We start from the raw sequence: 25,056 nt of genomic DNA, 5'->3' as shown, positions 1-25,056 counted from the left end.
TCAGGGATAGGGGTGCACACAAACTCTCTTCTCTCTCCCTTAGACACACACACTAAGGTGAATTTTAAAAGGTGTGCATGTGCCAAATTTAGAAGATATGTGTGCATGTAGCACATGCACGCTTCCACCTGATTTTAAAAGGTGCCCATATGTGCACGCAAGTCCCATGTGTGAATATCTCACATCGTAGAAAAAAGGGGTGAGGTGTGGGCGTTCCAGGGTAGGGGCCAAGAGATGTGTGCATAAGTACATATGCGCCTGGGCACATGCCCAATTCTAGTACCACATAACTTTACTTCTGCTAATGAGGAGGCGTAAGACTAAATAAAACTGTTTCTAGGTATCTCTCAGGTGTTTGAGGGGTCTGGGTTAAATGGGGGTAGGTGCAGACTAAAGAACCCGGGGGGGGGGGGGTGTTGGAGGAACGAGCTGTAGACTGCGCAAAATGGTGGATAAGCTAGTGAAACTGGTCATGGTGTAGACACGCGTTTGTTATAAAATTCCCCCACTTGCATGGCTCAAACCGACTTTACACGGCTGTGCGCACCCACTCACAAAACTGGGCGCATACATACGTGCACCAGGGCTATTTTATAATATGCACCCCCCTCCCCCCGTTTCATTTTCCCTGCACGGGCCCAACACTGCTGCTCTTCTGTATCTGCTCAGAGGGGCTGATGCTGCCTGTTTCTTGTTCCTCTCGAGGAGGGCCGACGCTGCTGCTCTTTCTCCTCCCGCTGCGCAGGTGCTGCCACTCCTCCTCATCCTTTTTCTCTGCACGGCCCCGATACTTCTCCTCCTTTGCACCCATGCTGCTCCAACCACTCTTTATTCTGGGCTGCAGTTTTCATGCGTTGGCCCGAAGACCCGGAAAGTTTTCCAGAATTTGAGTCTCCGGGCCAAATCCGGAGAGTTCACAGGTATGCTTACGTTTTTCAACTTTTCAGAACAAGGTTTGAATCTTTTAATATAGTCATACCTCAGGTTTTTTTGTATGGAACTGGCTTTTATTCAGCTACATGTTGTGTTCCCTGGCTGCCGCAGGCCTGCGAATGGGCTCACTCACCCCCGACGCCGTCTCCGTGCTCGCCCTGCTTCCTCACCTCCTGAGCCTCGATGTATGGCGGGTAGTTCTTCCGGGCCCAGCTAGGCCTCTCCTTCCGCCACACAGTGAGACACTGTCACCGCCTCCCTTCTGGTTTGACGGCCTTAGGCGTGTGCCTCAGCTGGATTTAAAGGGGCCGCGGCGGGAGATCCACCTGCAGCCCCTTCTGATGACAACAGCAAGCCTCATTATATAAGACAGGCTCTGGCAGTCAGAGCTTGCCTTGACAGCAGGTCTCCTCACAGTCTAGCTGTGCTCTACGTTGCCTGTGTTCCTGTTCCTGCTTCAGTTCCAGTTCCTGGTTCCAGCCTTCCTCTTCCTTCGGACGGATCTCCTTGGCTTTGACCCGGACTTGGACCAAACCATGAGCCTTGCTGCCTGCCTCTGACCATTCACCTGGACCTGCTTCCCAGTTTTGCCATCTGCTTCTTCTGCAGCCGGGTCTCTCTGATAGCCGCTGCCCTCCATTTGTTCCATCCTCTGGCCTACCCTGTGGGAACATCCACGCGGAGGCCCACCTAAGTCCAGCCAGCCCCAGTACCCAAGGGCTCAACCCAGCGGCGGATTCCCGAGGATGGCCGGCCTGGGGATTCGCTGCCCAGGCCGGCCCAGGACACATCACGTGATCTGCCGAGCGCAGCTCTGTCACGGCCACGCACGGCAGACCATGTGACTGGAGCAAACGGCCCACCGGGGGATGCCTGATCCCCCGCCAGGCCAATCCGCCCCTGGCTCAACCTGTGGGGAACGAGGGGTGGTATTGGCGAAGCTCCAGTTGGCCTCCGCTTCCTGTCCAGCCTCACCTCCCGATGGTGGGGACCTGTGGGAGTTTCTCCCACAACTGGTGCCAACACCACCTCGAGCCAAGGGTCCACCTCCACAACACTACATTTACAACTACCTGGGTTTTTCCCCCTATTTTTATATCCGCAGCCCAACTCAGGCCACCCATCACAGTGACAGTCCTTTGTCAGGGACTATGGACTCTCGGCTCCCTCCGGAATTTGGCTAATGTGGAACCTATGTCTGGCCTGAAGATGTCACTGCTGGACAATGGCTGAAACTCCCTTCACCTAAGGGCTATGAATGCTGCCTCTGCAGCATCTTCCGGGAGCCAAAAGCCTATCCTGAAAATCAAGTCCAGGTCTCCCACATGGGAAGCTTGTACCACTACAACAGCTGTTGAACTAGCCCAGCATACCTCTGTTTTTATAAATCTCTTCCCTTAATTCATCCTTTAGTCACCCGTGCTCTGTTCAGGCTGGCCGAGTATCCATGTGATGCCTGCATGGGGCTCTGATAAAGATCCTCTCTTCAGCTGTCTGTGCTGTAATCATACTTTTCATGTAACAGCGTGATGCCTGCATGGGGCACTGATAAGGGTCCGGTGTAATAGCAACACACCCGTCTTACATAGGTCCACAATGGTAGGAGCAGTTTTCAGAAATTATAAAAATCGGTTTTGCCACAGGAGTTAAATACTAATCAGAACAAAAAAAAAGGGCATTGATTTGTTTAACTGCCAACTGAATTATCTAGTTTTCTTAACTAAACCTGATGCTTTGCGTTTGAGAAAGATGAGCTCCCTGGGAATTAATTTTTGCTTTCCAACCCATCAGCTTACTGAAAGTCGCATGAAACATTCAAGACAGTCTGTAAAGTACAAGCCAAAGAATCATATCCAACATATTCTGTCATGGTCTTTCTCCATGTCCCGTAAACCAAGTAATCCTACTAAAACCTCAACATATTTGCACCACCTCAACACCCTCATGGAGGAATTAAAAACATTACAGCACATTTCAGGGTCTGTGTACTAAAGAATTTCTCCTGCTTTGTCTCACTGCTAAAAATTCTTTGGGCCTATGGCCTAGAGCGAGATTTTCATTAGAATAGGGCAGTATTATCCCTTCTGTATCAGCATTGCACATATACATATTATTCATCTTGGCATACCTTTCCTCTCATTTCCAGCTCTCCAGGTAGAACCCTACACTCAAACTGCTGCCTGAAAGGTCTCATTTAGAAATATCCAAGCCTTAAAGAAGGAAATGTCATTAAGGTAATATAAAAAAATCATAAATTACCGAAGAAATAATCAAATCTGCAGAATGCATTAATGGGATACTATACAGTTTGAGCATTCAAAGCATTTTTTTTAGAATTTCTTGATAAATAACATCAGCGACATCAACAATTAATACAAAGAGTGTTAGAGAAACCAGAATTCAAACAAAATTGTTAAGGGACTATCATAACACCCACATTGGTAGAATCAGTTACACCTCTTTGGTGTATCATATGTAATCATCGGTCCAAAATCATAGTCCTTTTTTATTTTTTTAGTTTAAATTTTTAAGTTATGCAAATAAAACCAGCACTTTCCTGAATAAGTGATTTCTTCAATCCAACTGCTGTAGGCAACCTGACACAATGTCATGTTTCGAAGCACGGCAGTTCTGCATCAGGGGTTCAGCGATGACATGATGTCACACATTGGCTAAGTGAAAAACAACAAAGTTAGTACTTAATAAACCCGATAGTCAGGACAAACAGTGGAATATTGCAAGGCTTACGGTAGCTATTCATTGGTAGAGCATACGCAGCACAGGCTCAAGCATTGTGTGTCACCGCTAACAGAGGCGTTTTAAATATGTCATGGCTGTGAATGTCAAGAGTAAGTGCAGCCATGTTGATGACGTATACACTTAGTCAATGACGGCTCTCACCAATCGAGAAAGCAAATGTCAAAGGCAGCAACATGAAGATGTCAAAGAGCAGAAGCCTAAATAAACAGTTTAGAGGCAAGCACTCAAATCAACATCAATATTCAGTCCTGTCGGGAAGACTGTGTCCATGTAAAAAAATCCAATGTTGTTCCAGCCTTAATAAGATTTTAGCCTGATTACCCCCACTCCAGTCGCTCTTGATAGCCCAACGAACGTCTTCAAACATATGTGCTTTCTCCAGAAAGTGTGACACAATCAAAGCATGAATCTTGAGAGTTTTAAGGCAACTTTTGTGTTCCAAAAGACATATGCATAGTGACCATGTAGTCTTGCCAATATATTGCAAGCCGCAAGGACACTGTAATAAGAATACTACAAAACTGATCTTGCATGTAGACACTGAGCGGGCCGAGTTCACCCTTCCATCAGGAGAGGTAATATGGCTAGTCAGTTGTATGTTACAAATGGTACACTGTACACATGCTGCAGGAATATTGATCGAGCATAGAGACTCAACATTTGGAAGGCTGGATCCCACTACCCAGTCATGGATTTTCCACCCTCGAGAGAAGGTAAAACATACAGGAGGCCAAGTATTAGCAAAGGTATCTAAAATAAGCCAATGTTGGCAAATAATCCGATATATCCTCACTGATAATGGTGAATACATGAGGACACAGGTTTTACGATCCATGCTTTCCTTAGTAGTGGAAATCAGTAAAGAAAGCCCTGCGATCGGCTCATTTAATGATGGCTCCTGGGTAGCCTCTTGGAGCAAATCGTGCTGCCATAATTGCAGCCTGGTGTTTAAACTCATGCACATCAGAGCAAATGCTCCATAGGCGGAGAAATTGGCCAACAGGAAGATTCTGTCTTAAGTGAGTTGGATAAAAACTCTGGTATGCAAGATTGTTTCTTTCATGGGGCTTTCTATACAAGGTGGTCTTCATGATCCAAATGCCAAGGAAAGCAATCTAATCCACAGAATAATTTAAAGAGAACTTCAAGATGGTATTGCAGAAATTTAACCACTGGCGAAAATGAAGCAGTGATACCTCACAGCCTCTCCACAGAACAAAACCATCATCGATATAATGTTTCCAACAGACAAGATAATTGTCCCAAGTGCTGGTATAGATGGTATAGTCTGGTTTCACTAACATTCATTGTAATGATTGTTGATGTTGCTGATGTTATTTATCAAGAAATTGTAAAAATGTGCTTTGAATGCTTGAACTGTATAATATAAAAAATCAACTAATATCTTCACAGCAAGAGCATAAGAAGTTGCTACAGATTATTTTTCTTTTGTCTGTTTTCTTCTGTGTTCATTTTTCCCAGCATAGACCTTGTCCTTCCTCCTTCCATTTGTCTCTCTCTATACATGTATAGCCTCTCTCTGTACTTCTTGCCATCCAGTTCTCCTCAGGGAGCTGTATTATATCATGAATCTTTCTTGTCCAGCTTTAGACAGGGAGCCATCTTACTTGGCCTCAAATTTTTTACCCTTCCCATCCCAAATACAGGTCTGCTGTGCTACTGTTTGGCTGGCTAAAAAGCACATAACATAAGATATGCCATACTGGATCAGTCAATCCAAGTCACAAGTACCTGGCAAGTACCCAAACATTAAATAGATCCTATGCTACTAATGCCGGCAACAAGCAGTGGTTGTTCCCTATTGATTAATAGCAGTTTATGGACTCCTCCAGGAATTTACCCAAACCCTTTTTAAACCCAGCTCCACTATCTGCCTTAACCATACCCTCTGGCAATGAATTCCAGAGCTTAATTATGCGTTGAGTGAAAAAGAATTTTCTACGATTTGTTTTAAACATGCTGTTTGCTAACTTCATGGAGTGCCCCCTAGTTCTTGTATTATCCGAAAGAGTAAATAACCAATTCACATTTACCCATTTCATGATTTTGTAGACCTCTATCATATCCCCCCTTCAGCTGTCTCTTCTCCAAGCTGATCTGCCCTAACCTCTTTAGCCTTTCCTTATAGGGCAACCGTTCCATATCCTTTATCATTTTGTTCGCCCTTCTCTGTACTTTCTCCAGTGCAACTACATCTTTTTTGAAATCCGGCAACTAGACCTGCAAACAGTATTCAAGTTGCGGTCTCACCATGGAGCGATACAGAGGTATTATGACACTTTCCATTTTATTTGTCATTCCCTTCCTAATAATTCCTAACATTCTGTTTGTCTTTTTGACCGCCGCAGCACACTGAGCCAACAATTTCAATGTAATATCAACTATGACGTCCAGATCTTTTTCCTGGGTGGTACTCCTAATATGGAACCTAACATTGGGGCCGATGCAATACAGTGCACTCAGTTGAGCGCACTGTATAACCCATACTCCGATGCGGGTTAAATAGGCACTAATCCACCCCCTAATGCAATAGGGGGATTAGTGTCTATTTAACCCGTGTCGGACGCGGAGTGAATGCAAATGCATGTGAATAAGGCTGTTACTCATTCACTACCCATGCAAAAAAAGTGTGCATCGCAGATGCACATTTTGCTCTCAGTTATTAACGCCTATTCTCCCTCTTTGGGAAAGATGGCTGCCTCCGGTGCCAAGTTCCGAGGGCCTCAGCGTCTCCAACTTAGCTTGGGCGTTCCAGTCCGCCATGCTCACTCCCGTGGCCTCCTAGGGCGCGCATGCACATCTCCTACGCTCATATTCAAGCCATGGCGGGAACCGAGGTGGCGTCCCCACCGCATGACGCCAATACCTCTGGGTATATCAAGCCTCCATTTCGCTACCACCTTTGAGTTAGCAAGGACTTCGATTTAGCTATACTGACCGCTCTAAGCTGCAGGCTTAGACGCCGTTTTCACTCCAAAGGCCTCGCTCCTTCAGAAGCTCTAGACACCCGCTCCTCGGGGGTCTCTCCTTCCAACTACCCTTCGGGGTTCTCTACTAACTAGACAACCGCTCCTCGGGGGTCTTTCTCTCTCTTCTACATTTCAGGATATCGGACTATCAGGTACTCGCTTCTCGAAGGCCTACCAGCCTATGTATCCTGCACCATGGACCTTCGGTCCCACCATTTCATCATCAGGAAGATGCCTACATTCCTGTGAGTACCTATACGATCCGGTGCTCCAACGTCATCCACCAGCTGCGGCATTACCCGCACTGCGGACTCCCGCCTATTGAGAACATCTGGGTGAGATTCTACATCTGAGCGGATCTTAGTGCCTTACCTTCCTGCTTACATCATCTATCTACAGCAGTACAATAAAGCCTTCCATCTATCGCTGTGGTTCCCCACGGGGCCCCTCCCTGTGGGCGGAGTCATCTCCACAGCGGAGTCATCTCCACAGCGACCAGGGGACCACAATGCCACAAACACAACAGCCATATGGACGCCCAATCTTGCAGTCTCACAAGTTCCTCCTGCAATTTATCACAATCCGAATGTGATTTAACTACTCTGAATAATTTTGTGTCATCTGTAAATTTGATCACTTCACTTGTCGTACCCCTTTCCAGATCATTTATAAATATATTAAAAAGCACCGGTTCAAGTACAGATCCCTGAGGCACTTACCTTTCTCCACTGGGAAAACAGACCATTTAATCCTACTCTCTGTTTCCTGTCCATACTTGCAGACAATGAGAGACCTTTTGCCCAGAAGGACTACAAAGACATTCAGTTGCAAAAACCTGAAACAAAGTCATAATCTGACTGGCTTAAAAGGTTGGGAAATGCATGTCTGCTAACTGAGTAAACCGGCCTCAGTGCGGTGACTGAAACTGAAGCATGGAAAGGTTTGTCTAAGACTATGAAAACAGGTGGAGAGGAGCAGTGATCCAACAGCCTTGTGACATACTAGAAGTCATTTATTTATGGAAAAGGACTCATTATAAGAAACAATGAAGGCGTGCACAAACAGGTAAGAATGGAACCATGAGAGGAACTAGCCAAAGAACCCAGAACACTACTTAAGGCACATTGATAAAATTAGATGGTCATGAGTGTCAAAAGCAGCACAGAGGTTGAGAAGGAGGAGGCATGTTAAACTACAATAGACGGAAGAGGAGACCATCAGCTACTTGTGTAAGAGCTGTGAGTGATGAATTTTGTGCGGAAGACTGACAGCAGTGAAGAACCTCATTAGTTGAGAGGTGATTAGACAGCTGGAAAAAGGCCACTTACTCTAATGTTTTTCTGAGAAGGGAGAGGCTGGATATGGATTGGTAATTAGATGGAGAGTGTGGGTGAAGAGAAGGTTTAATGAGAGGATAAGTGATAACTGCAATTTTCAAAGGAGCATAGCAGTGGCCAGTTAAAAAAGAGGGAAGTGATGTCACAGAGGTGGAGGACACTTGTGTACATTTACGCAAACTGTGACATTCCCTAAAATAATGAGAGAATTAGAACTTTTGGGGATTGCCACAAAAAGTAAGAAACAAATCTTTCTTACTATATAAAACATTTTCAAATTAACTTCTCATTGAGCTGGGCCTCCGAGACAATATATATGAGGCAAATTATAGAGATATGTCTACCAACTTGAAAAGGATTGCAATTAGCAGACACCCCTGGATTAAAAATTTTGAATTATCATTTATAGAAGAGAGCTTCAGTTTTATCAAGACAAAAGGCAAGAGGAAGTTTATTTGATCAACGACAAGAACCCCAGAAACTATTTTTGGTTAATTGAGTTCATTTTGGAAGGACTGGTATTGACATTTTAGTACCATCTGTCCCCTTAGCTCTTCTTGCAATTTATACTTTGAATGCACAGAATCTTAAAATAGTCTAATAGAATAGTAATAGAATGTTATAAGTACAGGTAAAATGCAGACTCAGGGAATTGGTGAATGTATTTTTATAAAAGGCTGAATACTTCTCCACTACAACTGATGAAGTCACTGCAGTAAAAAAAACAACAACCATATATATATATATATTAGCAAAACATTATCTTTTTTAAAAATCTAAATTAGGGAAAAACAAGTCACGTGAACCTATTATTCAATCATCAATGCTCCTTTTTACACTCATTAATTCCATTAGCATTTGACTGATCTCATTTCCCAGTTCACTGGAAGAGAAGGTTCTTTTAAGATGGTAACATAAGAAGGTAAACATCCTCATTCCCAATGTATAATCTTCTCCAAGAACGCCTAAGTGATGGAAGCGATTAATTATGTAGGTTTTTTTTTTTTTTTACTGTCTCTTTGCTGCTGGAATTGTGTAATTAGTTCCCTCAACAGCTGCCGTACGCTCTTTATGCTGAACAGATCGTGAGAGGAAGGTTAGCAGAGGGAGGTTTCTCTAATGTACAACTTAGCAGGGCACCTACCCTCCAATGGAATTTGGAGCCTCTGAACTAAATATGTCAGTGGGTTTCTAGTGAATTCCGTCACATTCAGTACTCACATTCCCAAAGTCAGGCTTTTAGTGTTCCTTGCAGCCTACTGTTCCATCTTCAAAGCAATGCTGTAACCATGTGGGGTGGGCTGAAATATCCCCACAACCAGGGCCAGCTCTAGGCCAATCGGTGCCCTGTGTGAAAGCTCTCTCCCCACCCCCACCAGTGAAAAATACCCGCTTGCTCCTGTCACCACCTGTAGCCTCATCCTCCCATCCTTGCCCTTATCTTCCAATCCTGCCTCCCCCATCTTCCATCCCTACCCCCTGCCCCACACCTTCCAAACTCCTTTCCTTGCTTTGAACTTCATTTCCTGCCCTGGCCTAGCCCCGCCAATAGGAGATTGGCAGTGAAGGCCTGGCAATTCTAAATACTGCTTCCTTCTGCTGGCCCCTGTCGCTGCCACGTGGTTCAAACAGTACACCTACCATCCAGGAGAGCGAGGTGCTGGTGGCCAGAAGCAGCATTTAGAAGTGCTAGGTCCCCAATGCTGTTCTGCTAGTGGAGGGTGGCAGCAGCAGCACTTCGGCCACATGGAAATAGTAGCACTCAGCGACAACTCCTCTTTGCTGCAAGGGCTCTGTTGCGTGTCCCGGTTGCGGCTGGCCCGCGACCGGCCCACCTCACCCCCGAAGCCCAGGTCCCGGACCTGGCCCTTCCTCTTTGGCAGCGGTAGGCTCGTGTTCCTGCCATATTCACAGGTTCCTTCGGCAGCTCCACGGCCTCCTCCGGTCCCAGTCGGGTCTCCCCACGTGTGCCGAGGGGAGAGCCTGCCACCATGTAGTTCCAGTCAGTCTGCCTTAGACGTACGCGCGCCTTCCCCGACTTTAAAGGGGCCGCGGCGGGAAGCCTTCCCCCGGCCCCGGATGATGACGTCTCCAGGCCCTGCTACTTAAGGCAGGCCCCGCCATCCGGTCTTTGTCTTGGCAACAGGTCTCCACGCTTCAAGTCGAGTGCTTAGTTGCTGCTCCCTCGTGTTCCGATTCCTTTATCACGTCCCCACGACTCCCGCCGCCATCAAGCAAGGAGTCAAATAAATCGACCCCTGCCACCGTCCAGCAAGGAGCCATACCAGCCACAACTGCACCCAGTTGTTTGGCTAGGGACCACTGACCTGCCCCCTGTCAGGTCAGCCACCAGTTACCACAACAGAACCCCCCACCAATCGGCTCGGGCTACCCGCCACAGGCGCAGGTAAGAATTACCTGCAACTCCCAAAGATGCGGCCAGGACTCTCGCGGAGAATACATTCCACGGCCTCCTACAGCGAATTCAAGAACAAATCCAAACCAATAAAAGAAAAATGCACACCATCCCCTCGGAAGAAACCATTAATCACCTCCCAGGACCAATCATGGCGTATATGGAGCCCCCCTATCGAAGTCAGCCAAGAACCGATCTGTTAATTGGCCTTGGCGCGACAACGGTGCCTAATCTTTTGCTTGATCGCTGCAGGACGTAGAATAATGTTGGACCAACAGAGAACCGTGGCCAGTAGCAGAAGAGAAACCCACCACAGATCTCTCCGCACCATACTAACGAACCATCGTCCAGACATCTTTCCCCAATCATTCCCCCCCAAGGTGAATAATCAAAATATTCGGTGGACTGAGACAATTCAGCCCCCGCCGCAAACCCCATAACAGTTCCCTCCAAGACATCCCCCGCCGCCCCAGCCAACAAAAGGACACCCCATGCCCCCCAAAGTCCAGATTTGTCCCGTAAGGATGTTCTTGAGCGTGTGAAAAGGCCCAGGCCACGTTGGAGTGTCCCACAATCCACACGATTAGCTCACGGGGGACCGCACCTGCAAGGAGAGAAATGTTAGTATTCTGGGCAATTATGGAGACCCTTTGCGCACATACCTGGTGAAAGCATCCAACTTCCACCTGCCAATATGCTGGATCACGCTGCCCGAGAGACCAGAGAGTGCCGCAGAGGTGGCAGCCCCAATTCGAAATGAGTGAGTCCCAAATGTCGTAGAGTCCAACCCCAGCACAGCCAAACAGGCCCGCAACACTGCCTCGAACTGGTACTTAGTCAACGGCTTCAAATCCTGGTGCACCAGAAAATGAACACCCCCCCACCGGACAAATATGCCTGTAGGCAGCGCCATTCGCTACAGGGCAAGTACGCAGACCCGGTATGGGATGCAGCACCACAGAAGGCCCGCTGCCTAGCTGATCCATCTTGGATTTATAAATAAACAAAACAACCGACTCCGCGCTAATTTGCACATGCTTAAATAAAAGCCCGGACGCATTACACCCCTTAGTTGCCCGCGCCACCAACTCGCTCACTCAAAAAGCACCGAAAAACACCCAGAAGAAGGCCAGTCGAAACAGACAACACTCAAACTCGTTGTCACAAATCCCGGACAATACATCCCACAACTGACACAGAATATCCTGAGTAATAGGCAGGCGTTTGTCACCCACCAGGGGAGAACCGAGAGACCAACCCGCCAGCAACCGCCGAATCAGAAATCTCCCCACTGGGAAGCCCCAACTATGGGCCCTCATAAAGAAGGAAAATCCAGCTAGCTGCCTGTACACCGCTGACCTGGAATCACCCGACCCTCTCGCCTTCTCTACAAACCTCACCAGCAACTCATCAGAGACCGGGCCCCAATGCCAAACCTGACTTGCGAAGAAAGACATCACTTTGTGTGCGGACTTCACATAGCAGTTCCAGGTGGACCGAGCTAGCGATGCCTGGAGCAGCATCCATGCTTCCGGGTGCCGAAGCTCCAGAGGAAAGACGGCACCAACGTTCCCTGCAGATCCGCTTCTGGTGCGAGCTCCCGAAACAAGAGAATCAGGGATAGAGTTAGCCACACCTGGGACATGCCTGACCCATACCGTTATGTTCAACCCCTTGCAACGCAGCACAAACTCGCGCAGCAATTCCAAAATCAGGATACACTTAGCAGCCCATTTGTTGATTACCTCTACCACCCCCAAATTATCGCACCAAAAGACAACCTTTCTGTCCAGCAATCGCGAACCCCAAAGGACAACGAAGACCACAATCAGAAACAGTTCCAAGAAGGTAATGTTCCTGGTGACACCTGTCTCCTGCCAATCCGCAGGCCAGACATCTGCACGCCAGGAGCCCCGAAAATAGGCTCCAAAACCCACTGCACCAGCCGCATCGGTGTAAAGCTCTACGTCGTGATTAGACACCGCCTCACTCTGCCACAGTGAGCAGCCATTGAAATCAGCCAAGAAGCGGTCCCAGATCAACAAGTCTTCATGCAACTGCCGAGTAATGTGAATCCGATGTCCACTTTTCCGCAATCCAGACATACCATGACTCAGCCTACAGAAAATACCCTAGCCATAGGGATCATGCGACATGCAAAGTTAAGACTCCCCACCGACGACTGCATTTGACGCAGTGTCGTCTTCTTGGCCCGCACTGCTTAGGATACAAGATCCCGTAACGCCGCTACCTTGGTAGCTGGCAGTCACGAGGTCATCTCGACCGAGTCCAAGTCGATGCCCAGGAAGGAGAAACAAGTACAAGGGCCTTCCGTCTTGCCTGCAGCTAAGGGGATCCCAAATTCTGCCGCCGTACTCTGGAAACACTGCAATAACTGCTCACATGTTGCCGAAGACGCCTCCCCCACGAACAGGAAGTTGTCCAGGTAATGAACCAGGGTAGCAATCCCAGATCGTATCGTCACCACCCAATGCACAAAGGAGCTAAAGGCTTCGAAATAGGCACACGTGATGGAACATCCCATAGGCAGGCACCTATCAAGGTAGAAATCCTCCTGAAATCGAAAACCTAGCAACGGAAAACATTCAGGGTGAATTGGGAGAAGCCTGAAGGCCGACTCGATGTCCACCTTGGCCATCAAGGCCCCCATGCCACAACGACGAACCATTGCTACTGCCGTCTCGAAGGACACGTACCGCACTGAACAGAGATCCCTCGGGATGTAATCATTAACTGACTTACCCTCCGGGAAGGAAAGGTTGTGAATAAACCGGAACTTACCCGGATCCTTCTTCGGTACCACTGCCAAAGGGGAGAAAATCATATCATCCATCGGAGGGACCGGGAAAGGACCCCCAATCCGTCCCAAAGCAATCTCGCTTTGCAATTTGGCCTGGACCACGTGAACCAATTTACGAACAGACGGACAATTTTGACCCCCGTCCACCCCCACCGGACCCTCAAAGGGGATATGAAAAACTTGCACAAAACCATCCCGCAACAAACTAGCAACTTCCACTTTAGGATACCTACCCAGGCATTACAGCATGACAGGGGTAGGAGCTACACTCGAAACTTCACTTAAGAGGGTTCTTAGGGACGACCCCCGCCCCCATTCCCAACCCCTACTCGCTTTGGACACTTGGCAACGGGGTGACCCTGTCTGCAACCGGAACAAGTGTGCTTAAACTTGCAATTGGGAAAATTGCATGCCGAGCGATTGTACTTCCAACACACGTCGGGGAAGGCAACTCCCGCTCGACTGCCGTGCGCTGAGCCCGCCCCGGACCGAAAGGACCACACACCAGAGACACTAGCGGACCTGCCCGCGTCCAAGGACATTGAAGACCCTACTTTAGAACCCATCTGGGTCAACCACAAGCTGACATCCCTGGTTCCCCACGCCATGTACTTATTTTCCTCCATTAGGTCACGGAAGCCCTCATCATAATTGAGCCACGACCATCCCTTGTATACCCGACTGGCATCCAAGATAGCATCAGCATAAGCAAGTAACGGCCCATACTGGGCAGGGTCGCGATGACCCACCACACTGGCCAGCCGAAGGAAGGAGCGGATCCAATTCAACACATTATGCGCCACCCGGCGATCCCCACCTTGCGACCTATCACCCCCACGCCAACTTTTCTTCGCCTTCCTCCTCCCCTGGCGGCCTTCGAGCAGTGTTAAAATATCTATGTACTTCCGCTGCCTGATCTTCCGATGGAGAGCTTTCGGAACATCCTCCCACAGCTCCGATAGGCTGATGAGAGCAGGAGCCCTCCTTTCCTGGACTTTTCCGGCCACCCGCCCTGAGAACCAACGCCCCGCACTGAAGCCTCGGACGAGTCAGATGAGGACGAAGAAGAAGAAGAAGAGGCGGAAGAGCTGGAACGGGAGCACTTCTTCTTGTGCTGAGACCTAGCACACTTCTTGGGAGCCACAGCACTAGCATCGACGGGTTCCAAAACTTCAGCCGGAGAAGCAGAGGACAAATCGCTCACGCCAACGACTGGCAGAATGACACCCCCACCAAACGCCAGTAACTCACCAATCGGACCACCGGTACTACCGGAGTCAACAGGAGCAGGAACCATGGAACCGGATGCACCTTGTCCACTAGCCGGACCACTCATGCCAGCAATCCCGTGGGCCCAGGGATGTTGGTAGCCGCAGAGACAGGATCGTTACGCCACTCCTCTTGGCGCAAAGGTCCTGGACCATCATCCAGCTCGTTCCCCGGAGGAATCTGTGGATACAGAGAAGAAGCAGCAGCCACAGGCCCAGCAGCCCCAAAACCGCCCGGACTTGCCCGTGGCCCCTCAAAGAAGTAAGTCCAACCCCGAGGCCCACTACCCGAAGGGGCTGAGGCCTGCGCTCCCCGCCATGGACCAGAAGTGACGCCCCAAGGGGGGACCGAAGGAGCAGAGAACTAACCCGACGGACCCCCGTACCACGACTGCGAGGGACCTTGAGACCATGCAGGGAAATATGCTCCCCAGCTATCCCCGGGACCCGCACCCCTGCTAGCATTCCACCATTCAGCATCCTGACCAGGAGCCAGATTATACCCCAGAGCCCCAGGAGGACCCGCCCCGGGAGCACCAGAGGATGCCCACCCAGGAGGCTCAACGGCAAGGGCCCGACCACTGTACCACCCCAATCCCTTACCGACCTGTCCCTGTCTCCAGCCAGCTCAGTATCAGACCCACCGCTGAGCTCAGGCATCGGGGAAGGCAGCACAGCCTCAGCTGCTGCAGCTCTACACCTTCCAGCACCGGAGCTGCCGGCTGCTGCAAATCATCGCGACAGAAGGGGGAAAGGCTGGGAACCGACCGTGCCTCAGCAGGCAGGAAGGCCGTGGAGGAGCTAGCCCCCCTCCCGACCAACACGGCTTTGCCCTCCCTGCACCCGAGAACGGGAAACGCGACCCCTCGTCGCTCCCGCCCCGAAACTCACCGCAGGCCCAACTGCCTCCGCTCCCACATCGCCGACGCGCTCGTCGGGCACCGCGCTCTCAGCCTCACCCGACGCCATCGCGGCTTCTTCGGACGCCATTGCTCCACCCCGTGCAACGCTGGCACGACCACCACCTCGAACCACTGCTGCTGAGCCTTCAAAGAGAAAAAAAAAACGCCGAAAAAAATTGAAAATGAAAAAGAATCCCCTGCACCTACCAAGCCACAATAATGCAGTGCCAGAAGCCCGGCCAGGAAGAGAGACAGACCCAGAAGAATCAGGTAGTCTCTCTTCAGCTCCTCCCCCCCCCCCCCCAACTAATCACCTAGGGAGCCAATCAGCTCCCACCACAATGTGGTTCAAAAGAACCACCAATCCTATTGCAGCAGGAAGCACGAGGAGCCCGGGTGGCCGGCCGGCCACCTCGAGGCTCCCCTCCCCCCCTGCACAGTGCCAGCCAGGCTTGCATCAGCGAGCCTGACGCCATATTATCCTGGCCGGGCAGGCATGAAGCCTACCCGACCTCTCAGTCTGCTGATCCCTCCTCCAATTCACCCAGTCCATCTCCAGTTCACCTAAGACCCTCTAGCACTTCACCCAGGCCTCCCACCCAAAAACTGCAGACAAGTCCGATTTCACTTGCACCAGTCAATGAGCAGGTATAAAAGTGTACAAATAGGTTTGGTAATGTATACGCGTAGATCTGTTACAAAATAGCAGCTACCTTGCATTCTTCTGAAACTCTCCCCAGAATGCCTCTAGCCTGCCCCTTTTTTTCCCCCGACAGTAAAATGTGCATGCAAAATGGAAAATATGCATACTCTCAATGTTCAGAAAACAGCATACATGCGAGTACATGCTACTTACACACGTATATGCTATTTTTACCCCTTTGAAAATGTATTCCATAAAATCCTGCTTATACATCTAAGTCAGCTTTTGAAAATTATCAATGGGGGTAGTTGTGCACAGAAAACTACACGTCACTCAATTACACGCATTCTTTCCCTACACTCTCAGTAAGCATTTCAGGGGGCGGAGCTGGTCCAGGAAAGTGTTTACGTGTATATTTTGATTTTCAAAAATATACTTATAAATGTACACACAGAAAGTTATATCTACTTGCATGTGTACACATGGACAACCCAGTAATTTTCAAAGTGGATTTATGTGCATAAATCCACTTTGAAAATTTGAACTAAAGTCTGCAGGTACTTTATATATAGCATACGTGGGCCATACACGGGCTTCTAAAAATTATTGTAAGTATATTTATGTATTCTTGCCTCCTCCTGTTTCTGCTTTGCCTTTCACTGTGCCAAAAGGCAGTTCATTTTGCCTTATCATTTACACACTTTTTCCCAAGAGTAATGCATTTCTTATTTTGGTCACATATTTGTCATAAGAACATAAGAAATTGCCATGCTGGGTCAGACCAAGGGTCCATCAAGCCCAGCATCCTGTTTCCAACAGAGGCCAAACCAGGCCACAAGAACCTGGCAATTACCCAATTACTCCGATTAGTTTTAAATGTGCTACTTGCTAACTTCATGGAATGCCCCCTAGTCCTTCTATTATTTGAAAGTGTAAATAACCGATTCACATTTACTCGTTCAAGACCTCTCGTGATCTTTACCACAGAAAATTACTCAGTTTGTCGACCTTGCTGTCTATGCTTCTTTTTATCTGTCACTGTGAAAATCTGAGGCGCTTAGAACAGTAGCGAACAGTTGAACAGGAAGTTACACATGGGTCAGGAGGTTTTACTTCCTGTTTCGAAAGCCCATGCTCCAGCTTAGTGCCGGTAAAGAGAGGAAGTTCAACCTCTCATGGCGTCAAAGAAAACAAAACTGCCAGTAGTGTTCCTAAATAAAGTTGACAGTGGTAGTGAATATGAAACAGACAACGAAGATAACAGGGACTGAGAGAGAAATGCAGAGTTGTACTGATCTAAAGATCATTCAGATGATTTAGAAAACCCCTGGCTTCTGCAACTAGATGACTGAGAGTCAAGAATAAAAGGGTGTGTGCTGATGCCTACCAAGAACTACATAATTTACAAAGGAATGTTAGTAAACTGGATAATCCAGACAGCTGACGATTCCAGACACTCTGTTAGCACTGCGCATACAATGAAGTCTCTATGAAACGTGGAAACCCTGCTCTCACATCAGGAGCATTATCGGGGCAGCAGGCTGGCATGGAAGCTACGGAGCCTGGAACTGTTGCCAGACTCTGGGTCTGTGGAGCTGTCGTGCCAGCCTCTGGGGCCAGCCAAGGACATGCTACCTCAGCCTTGAAAGGCTCTTTGTAGAAGCTTGCTTGAACAAAAAGACACCTTTCTAAGGCACCTTCTACGTAGTAAATCTCTCTTTTTCTCTATTATAGGATGGAGTCAATTTCTTTATTAACATCATGGAGTTTGATTTTCTGCCCTGGAAAATACCCCACCTGCTGCTAATACTTATTTGGGACTCAGGGCTGGTGCTAGTTTTTTTGCTACCCTGAGCGAAACATTACTGTGCTGCCTCCCCCCGCCCCCGCATTCATTCAGTGCCTGTCCCGGGCCCATCAAATAAAGCCCGGCTCCGCCCTGCAATCTATATTTTTTAAACTGACACCTCCCCAAATGGAACCCATGGATAAGGAAGTGTATTAGGTACCCTAGGCAAACCTTACAGCCTTGCACCCACGCCACCCTCCCCCCCCCCCCCACACACACACTCGCACACCCTTTACAGACACACAAATTATACATTTATAACAAACTTTACATGAACAAGAACATTAGAGTACAGTCTTCTAAGGCAAAAATATCACAACACGCATATTATATTTACATCCACTCTTGTGATGCCAACCAGAAAATCCTGCAAAAAAGACCCCTGGAGCTCCTATGGAATTAGGAAACCAGGCTGCTACAGATCCCTTACACAAAAATTACATGCTAGCAAAATACCTCACCTCGGTCACATTTGCAGAACCTAGAGAGATCCTGACCAAATACAGAATAAAGAGATCAGAAAGTACAAACAGAAACGTACTGAGAAGAAATGAACTGGAACCCACAACAAGCCAGCCTCTACATGCAGAGCAACAATGGAAAAATAGAAACATTACCATTCTTCATAAAACATAAAATAATAAAATCAAGAAATCAAGAAATATAAAACATCAATCATAATAGTAAAGTCATATTCATAAAAAGAATATTTCAAACCAGTTAATGAATAGAATATTGAAAATTTCCCAAACACTAAAATAAATTTCAAAAATCGGATGAATACAAAATCCAATTAAAAAAGTTCTATTCCCCCCCCCCCCCAAATAAATATTTCAAAAGAGCAGAATCATCAAATTACACCCAATAATTAAAAGTAATAAGGATTTAAAAATCTGCTCTCCATATCTGGGATCTGATTTCTAGTCACCCTGAGAATGTTGTGGATTGGGGGAGGTAGGACCGCTCAAATTTTATTTTCTCTCTCACACAGATGCACAATAACACATTCATTCTCTCACACACTCCCTCTTTCTAACATATACAGGCTGCCTCTCCCTCAACCTCACATAGACATTATGGGGCGGATTTTCAGAGCCCTGCTTGCCTAAATCCGCCCAAAACCGGGCGGATATAGGCCTACCGGCGCGCGCAGAGCCCCGGGACGGGGTCGGGGTTCTCCGAGGGGGGCGTGTCGGGGGCGGGCTCGGTCGTCGTGGCGTTTTGGGGGCGTGTCGGCAGCGTTTTGGGGGCGGGTACGGGGGCGTGGCTACGGCCCGGGGCGGCCCGGGGGCGTGGCCGCGCCCTCCGGACCTGCCCCCAGGTCGCGTCCCGGGGCGCAGGAGGCCAGCTGACGCGCGGGGATTTACGCCTCCCGGAGGGAGGCGTAAATCCCCCGACAAAGGTAAGGGGGGGGCTTAGACAGGGCCGGGTGGGTGGGTTAGGTAGGGGAAGGGAAGTACGCTGGATTTTAGTAGATACGCGCGGCTCCGCGCGTATCTACTAAAATCCAGCGTACTTTTGTTTGCGCCTGGAGCGCAAACAAAAGTAGGCTATTCGCGCTCCTTTTAAAATCCGCCCCTTTGTGTGTGTGTGTGCACACGCATGCCTATGACAGCCTACATGTGACACATAGGCTCTCACAGGCACACAAACATACACAAACACACATGCTCTCACACAGACACATTCACAGGCACACAGGTTTTCACACAGGCACACACAGAAACTCTCACACAGACACATATAGGCTCTCACACAGTCACACACACACACACACAGGATCTCACAGACACACAAACAGGCTCAGTCACACACAGGCTCTCACTCATTCACACAAACATATAAGCTCTCACACACACACATGGTCTCCTATTATCATCAGGCCGTGGTGGGATGAGCTCCACCATGGTGCCGTGGGCCTCTTGCTATCTTCGGGCTATATGGCCCACCGATCTTCCTGCTTGGGGGGAGTGGGAGGGGAGGGAATGGAAGTTGTGTGCGAGCGTGCGTGCACGCATGCCCATACCCAGAAGTCAGGCCTCTCCTTCCATCGCCAGTGCTCTCCTTTTTTGCTACCCACTGGTTAGGCTCTGCCGGCAGCCCGTGGCCTCTCCTGCTACCGTCAGCCCACCGCCTCCCTGGGTGTACCACTCCATGCAACTGCACAGTATACACACCTGGTCGTTCTGGGCCAGTTGGGTGCTATAACCCATATATTCAGTGGGATAAACGTCCTGAATACACTAGACTAAAGTAGCCCACATGAGGTCGGATAGGCCTAAAGTTATCCGGCCTTGTGTGGCTGGATAATATACCACTTAATCGGATACCTTCAAAAGGTATCTGGTTGACAATCCTTTAAAAAAAAAACAAAAACCTACAATCATGGGTCTCCTCCGATTTGCCTCTTTGCCCTGCCCCCCTCCAGCAAACAACACCCCCTACGCCACCATCCTCCCGCCAAAGCTTCCCACCCACTAGTGCCTGAATCGCTGGCCCTTTTCTGTTTGAGATTGCAGTAGAATTTGATCCCGGGTGCTTCCAGTGTTGCTCAGTCTAGTTATAATGCTGGAAGTGTAAGCTGCCATTGTAAGTTTAAGCTTCCAATGTTATTAGTAGAGCAACGCTGGAAGTGCTCTAGATCGCATTATTCTGCGATCTTAGATAGAGAAAGGGGCCAGCGATTCAGATACTGGTTGATGGGAAAGCTTCAGAGGAAGGGTGGCGACATGGAGAGGGGGGTTGTTAGGGGTCAGCTGAGCAGGTAATATTTTTTTCTGTATTTATCAAGGAGAGAGGGGGTGGGGGGAGGGCTAGGCCCAGCCAGCTCCAATATTTGAGTTAGTTTTAATTTTCATGGGGTTGGGGGATCCTGGCCAATGGGGCAGCGTGCGAATCAGGCTGGGTGGCCAGCAATTATGGGTGGGGTTTTTTTTTAAGTATCACCACTTAACCAGATATCTTGTAAACCGGATATCTTTACAAGATATCCGGTTAAGTGATATGTTATCTAGCCACACAAGACCATATCACTTAGCCGAGTATAAATGAAAATCAGATAAGTTAGCCGGATAACTTAGCACAGAGACTCTGGAAATTTACACAAATTACCTGGTCTCCGGGCAGGACCATAAAATCTCCAGGTGGCACCATCAGTGTACACAAGGACCTCCAACAGAGGTATGAGGACTGGGCATGTGAGAGAGAGAGCACTGTACAAGGGAGAATATGACTCTCTATATATCTACCCTTGTAAGAGGGGCATTTTCAGCTCAGAGTGGGTTGGGTGTGGAGTGGTGTTTCACTGGTGTGCCTAGGGCGCTACAGACCCTTGCACCGGCCCTGTACACGAGGATTGCAGGGGTCCATGGTAAAGAATGCCTGTTGTTGTTTGTTGGGGGAGGGAAGAGAGAAAGTGTGTTGTGTCACTGTACCTGCTCTCCCCTCCCCCCTGCTACCCTCCCACTCTCCCTCCCTGCTCTCCCCACTCCCACCTAATCTTGAGAAATCTCAGGGTGAGCAGAACTCAAAAGTTCCCAGGTATGGGAATGCCTCTTTTTTATCCAGCTAACTTATAGCCGGATAATAACTTATCCGGCTATAATTTAGCCAGATAAGTGGCTGAATATAGCAAAACTTGCCATTTAGATGAATAACTTGTGAGTTATCTCTTTAAATGGCTTTTGAATATTGACCTCTACATGAAAAACAGGATTGAATCATTGAAGCTATTCCTATGGGGGAAGGCTTAGCAAAATGGGTGAACTCATTCACTTCACTTTGCCATCTACATACATAGAACTTTTATCACCCAGAAAAGATTCTCAAAACTGGGGGGCGGTGGTGCCAAGAGTAGAGGGTCTGTTCCTCCTGAGATTTCATGGTTCAGCCTTGGACCGGACCCTATCTCCTCCACTCTCATCCTTCCCCCCCAAAAAAATGCATGGTTCCTGCTCTCCCCTACACCGCATCTCAGTGTTATAGCTCCCACTTCTCTAAACCCAAAAGGCTTTTCTACTCACTCCTTTATACCCCCCCCCCCCCACCTGGTTTCTGTGCTTTTTGTCCGTCGCCCTGGATCTCTCGGTACCACCTTCCCGCTCCCCACTGAACGGAACGACCGGACTGACCTCATATGGATCCCCGGATGCAGCAGCAATGTGTACAGGAGATGGGGCAATCGAGTGCATGTGGGGGGCAATCAGTCCCTGAGCTGGCTGCCTTCTCCACCACTGGACTCAGGGAGTGGGATGGAATTTGTGGCTCTCCCACTTTTAAAAGTGTGGGGAGGGGAGAGAGGAGCGCATGGTTCCCTGCCTCAATCTTCCCTTTTGTTCTGGCACCACTGACTCTCACCAGAAACGGTGGCTTGGTCCAGTCCCACATGCCGCTGCTGGATCAGAGCACAGGGATCTAAAGGGAGTGAGCAAAGGACTGGTTATTCTTTCTTCCGTTCCTACAATGATTCTCCGTAACTGCGCGTTTTGTCTGGGATATGTGAAGCTGCGAGACTGTTGTGAAAAGCTACTGAAGGAGCGGCACGGCAGGATGCTGCTCATGCTAATGTCAGGACGGCACCAACAGGCCAGGTCTGGAAATGCACGGAGCTTGCCTGGAGAAAAGTCAGAATGGAAGCACCCGGTGCCACTGGCCATTGCTACGGTACGCTCTGCGCAAAGCGAAATCATTTCATGCACATACAATAAAAGAACTACGTTCTCCCAGTTTTCAGGGCTAGAGACCAGGGCAGAACAGCTGAGGGGAGGAAGTGCCAGAGGTGTCAGGGAAAAGAAAAACGTAGGAAACAAGGGCTGTAGAGAATTCAGAAGTAAGGGAGGGAGGGGGAGAAGGTGGGATGGAGCTAGCAGGATGGACTGTTAGAGATATTATCTTCTGGTATATTTCACCCCAAAATGTTAGCAGTGCCCTCTTCAAATCTCTTCTCTCCCTTTAGCACTTCAGCATTACTGGAAAATTTCCCAGGTGCCAGTTGGCTCCATTTCTTCGGGTCAAGCTGATCCAGTCCTGGTTTTACCTCACTGCATGCATGGATTTCCAGTCCTGCTTTTCTTAGAGAAATCAGGAGCCCGATATTCAGCAGCGCGGGGAGTGGACAAGTTATCCGGATAAAGTTAGCTGGATAATTTGCCTGGAAGATTTAGTGGGACACTGACTCATTGGGGGGAGCCGGGGGGGATTTGAATAAAATTCTGCATATAGCCAACCGGCTGTGCAAGAACATTTTCTCTTGCAAAGGCCACTTTTATTTATTTATTTTATTTATTTATTTAAGGTTTTTCTATACCGGCATTCATGAAAGCATTCACATCATGCCGGTTTACATGAAACAGGGGTGTGAAGAAACAACCAAGAACATAAATAAACGTGAAGAAGAGATGCAGTTACAATTAACAGGGGCTGATAACTGGGAGGTGAAAATAGAAAGAGAAAGAGGAGGTTAATTATATACAATAGTACAGTATATATACACAATCCGAAATATACAGTTGCTGGGTGGAGTCTTTAATGGTGGGCGTGTTAAGTGGAGTTCGGGAAGGCTTGCCTAAACAGCCATGTCTTAAGTCTTTTCCTAAAAGTTAGTAGGCATGGCTCATTTCTGAGATCTGGTGGAATGGTGTTCCATAATTGTGGGCCTGCTGTGGAGAAGGCTCGGTGTCTTAAGGTACTGTGGTTAGTGGTTTTGGTAGGTGGAACAATGAGGCATCCTTTGTAAGCTTCTCTGGTCGGTCTTGTGGATATGTGTGAACGTATAGGAATTTGTAGGTCAATTGTGGTGTGTTGGTGAATGATTTTGTATATTAAGGTGATAGATTTGTAAATTACTCTGAAATGAATTGGTAACCAGTGGAGGTCTTTTAGGACTGGGGAGATATGGTCTCTCTTCCTGGTGTTAGTTAGTAGTCTGGCTGCTGCGTTTTGGACCATTTGTAGCGGTTTGGTGTAGGAGGAGGGGCGGCCAAGTAACGTAGAGTTACAATAGTCTAATTTGGAGAATATGAGAGCTTGGAGGATGGTTCTGAAGTCTTTGGTGTGGAAGAGGGGTCTTATCCTTTTTAAAACATGCAGCTTATAGAAGCAGTCTTTGGTTGTTTTGTTTATGTGGGCTTTGAAGTTAAGTTTATTGTCGATTATAACACCTAGATCTCTTACTTGAGTAGTTTGTAGGTTGGTTGGAAGACAAGTTGAAGGATTGTTGTTCTCAGGAGAAATGAGTAATAGTTCTGTTTTATTGGAGTTAAGTACCAGATTTAGGCTGTTGAGGAGGTTTTTGATTTCTTGATGACAGGACTCCCAGAAATCGAGTGTTTTTGAGTATGATTCTTTGATGGGGATCAGTATTTGTATGTCGTCTGCATAAAGAAAGTGATTTAAGTTGAGGTTGGTGAGGAGTTGACAAAGAGGCATGAGGTAAATATTAAAGAGTGTAGGGGATAAAGAGGAGCCTTGAGGGACTCCAATGGTCGAGTCGAAACGTGATGACTCTTTGTTTTGGATTTTAACTTTATAACCTCTGTTAGTGAGAAATGATTTGAACCAGGAGAGCGCCAATCCAGAAATTCCTATTGTAGATAATTGGTTTAAGAGTATAGAATGATTGACGGTATCAAAGGCTGCTGAAAGATCTAGAAGGACCAATATGAAGGATTGGCCTTTGTCTATGCCAAGAATAGTGAGGTCTGTGAGGGAGGTGAGGAGGGATTCTGTACCTAGGTTCTTGCGGAATCCATATTGCGAGGCGGATAGCAGTTTGTTATCTTCAATGTAGTCTGATAGTTGGGAATTCACCAGCCTTTCCATAATCTTGGCAATGAAAGGAAGATTGGCTATAGGTCGGTAATTGTTGGGGTCATTTGGTTCCAAGTTTGATGCAAACATTTTTTGCAAAAGAGATATTTGCGAAAGCTTTTGCGCAAAATGCCCAGCCTTTTGCTTTTTTATGTATTTCTGGGCAGTGTACGAAATGTTTCATGCAGAAACCTATTTGGCAAAAAGTTTCTGCGCTTTAGTACTTAATTGGCTTGAGCTGGCACATCAATATTTGAGGCCTGTCAGGGCTTTTATTCCAGTATCTGACCCAGCTGGAGACCAGCAGCTAGGACAACTCATGAAACAATT

This window comes from Rhinatrema bivittatum, chromosome 5 (assembly GCF_901001135.1).
Source record: "Rhinatrema bivittatum chromosome 5, aRhiBiv1.1, whole genome shotgun sequence".
NCBI lineage: Eukaryota > Metazoa > Chordata > Amphibia > Gymnophiona > Rhinatrematidae > Rhinatrema > Rhinatrema bivittatum.
Note: the sequence above shows the minus strand (reverse complement) of the source record.